The sequence below is a fragment of the Otolemur garnettii genome, unplaced genomic scaffold (genome assembly GCF_000181295.1).
Source record: "Otolemur garnettii isolate 467f Iridium unplaced genomic scaffold, OtoGar3 scaffold00063, whole genome shotgun sequence".
Classification (NCBI taxonomy): domain Eukaryota; kingdom Metazoa; phylum Chordata; class Mammalia; order Primates; family Galagidae; genus Otolemur; species Otolemur garnettii.
The window spans coordinates 8,936,682-8,939,369 of record NW_003852458.1 but is presented as its reverse complement, the minus strand read 5'-3'; positions in this window follow the sequence as shown (position 1 = coordinate 8,939,369).

Sequence of the window (2,688 nt, the reverse complement as noted above, 5' to 3'; positions counted from 1 at the left end):
AGCCAGGATGTACTGTAGTTATTGGAAGAGACTCAGGAGAGACAATTGTAAATATTCAGGAATTTTGCAAGCCAGTTGTTGAAGTTGGTTGTTAGCTTGTAATCAGCCACTGTGGAAATATTTACACCTTGGAAATTGGTAGACAGGACAAACGAGGGCTCATCTCTTCCCTGTTTTATGAGCGTATTCAATATGTCCCAGATGTAATATGTGTCAGAATGTGTGCTTCTGAGACAGAAGCTGAAGGAGGAGGGGAGAGGTATGGAAGGATGCATGCTTCCTAAATTCCCAGAGGAAAAATCTTAGGAATAGGGGGCTTTTGAGAGTTAAAAAAATCAGTAAGGCAAATTCTCAAACACAATACACGGTTTAATTGGTTCTTATAAACTGTATAAATTGAAAAATTTTAACCAAATAAAAAATTTAAACTATGAGTCACGTCCAGTGATCTGTGCTTTTGTCATTATAGAAGAAAATACCTGGGACCCCTGAACTCAGTTTTTTGGGGGTTGAGTTTGGATGCCAGCTATTGCTCTGCTGATAGATTCTGAAATCTGAGTGCTGTAAGACAAATATACATAGGAGAACTTGGACGACATCCCACTTTCTTTTGCCTGGTTATAGACCCCATTGAGGTTCTAGTTTATCATATAATTAAGAGCTTTGTTCTTCAAGAGGATGAAGAAGGCCTCCTAATTTCAAAAGCACATTAGTTCTCACAACTTTCAGCTCAGAAATGTGTTCTCCAAAGTTTCTGTGCAAGCCTAAGTCCCAGTGATTTAACTTAAGTGTTGATATTTTAAGCCTGTTGCAATTTGAACTTCAGTCTTTCCATTGCTTTGCCATTGCAGTAAAGATGCCTTTCAATTATATTTCTCCCTGTGGCTTTTAGTACATCAGACTTCTCTAGAGATTTCATGCTTCTCTTTACATAGGGTGTCACTGAGATTTCCTCAGTAATAGACACCAAAAGACAAAGTTATTCTTATCTAAACTATAACCTGATGCAAAAATTCTGTGATTAATAATTCACTGGGTGCTTTAGCAACTGGTTCCCAATGTGCCGAAAATTCTGTCCAACTCATTTATCTCCTAGAGACTTACAAATGCAAAGAGCCACTGCTGCTTATTCCAAACCACTAATGGACTATTAATAACAAAAGTAAAAGTCAATGTAACACTAACTAAATGTATATTGCATGGTACTGATTCAAACCATGTCCAGGGTATAAATATTCAAGATAAACAATAAAGGTAAGCATAAACAGTGTCTCTCTAAATTGTAAATTCAAGCTTTTACCCCCTCCCAACTTTTATTACATTACCTAAGATTTTATCTATTTTATTATTTATTTTTTAAGACCTACATCTTGAATTTATTGATTAGTTCTATTTTTCTGTTATTTAATTCATTAGTTTCTGTTACTACTCTATTAATTTTATTTTTGCTTTATGTTATTTTGTTGTTAAAACTTATTTCACTAACTGTGGTCTTTTCTCTTCTTTGGTATAACGATTTGGGAAAATGAAAATAGCCTTAGTGGTATTCTTCTCTTCCTGATATGACATCCTAGGTACTCTGAAGTTTTAGTTTTGATTACCTTTGACCTACAAGTAAACTTTAAAAGAATAAAATAGATAAGTTCTCATCCTTTGTAGAAATTTCCCTCTTTAACGTGAGAAGATAATAATAGCTGATATGTATTTAGCGTCTACTATGGGGCAGATGCTTATGTTGAATGTTTTACATGCATTATTTCAATTCATCTTCAATTCAAACTTTTGACAACTTTACTTTTAGTTTATTAACATTGTTCCTTTCCCCAGGATTAAAAACAGAGACTTAGAAAAGTTAAAGGACTTGGCCAAGATCACAAATCTAGCAAGCTGTAGAGCCAAGATTGAAGCCCAGCCATTCTGAGCCCAGAGCTGGGCATTTGAGCTTGTTGAAGGATTTCTCTTGCCCTGATTCATCAGCTATGGATCTGGCTGGCTTCCTGACTGGAGGGACTCAATAGTTCTGCTTGGGCCCAGCATCTGTGCAATGTCTCTTTCAGATGTAATTTACATTCCAGATCAGGAGGAGGAAAGAATTCTCCTTGAGTCATTTCACACAAAGGCTTTCCTGCTTAGACTATTAATCACTATGTGCCTTTAATTACATGGTGCTCTGCCAATGGCTACACAAAGCTGTTAAATGCTATACTCTTTGGTCTTGGAGAGGCATGTTTTCTGTATTTTTACTCACAGGTACATTCATTGTGGTAGTACCAGTGAAAATGGTTTCGATAAGTATTTCATAAGCATCTTCTGTAGTGGTTTCCAAACTTAGCTGGACATCAGAATCTCCTGGGGAATTAAAAAAAACTCTCCTGGGTAGATACCTAGTAATGGGATTGCAGGATCAAATGGAAGGTCTCCTTTGAGCTCTTTGAGGATTCTCCATATTTCTTTCCAGAAGGGCTGGAGTAGTTTGTAATCCGCCAACAATATTTTAGTGTTCCCTTTTCTCCACACCCATGCCAGCATCTTCAGCTTTGGGACTTTGTGATGTGGGCTATTCTCAGTGGGATTAGGTGATATCTCAAGGTGGTTTTGACATGCATTTCTCTGATTAGGGATGATGAACATTTTTTCATGTGTTTGTTGGCCATCCCTGTGTCTTCTTCAGAGAAGGTTGTGTTCATG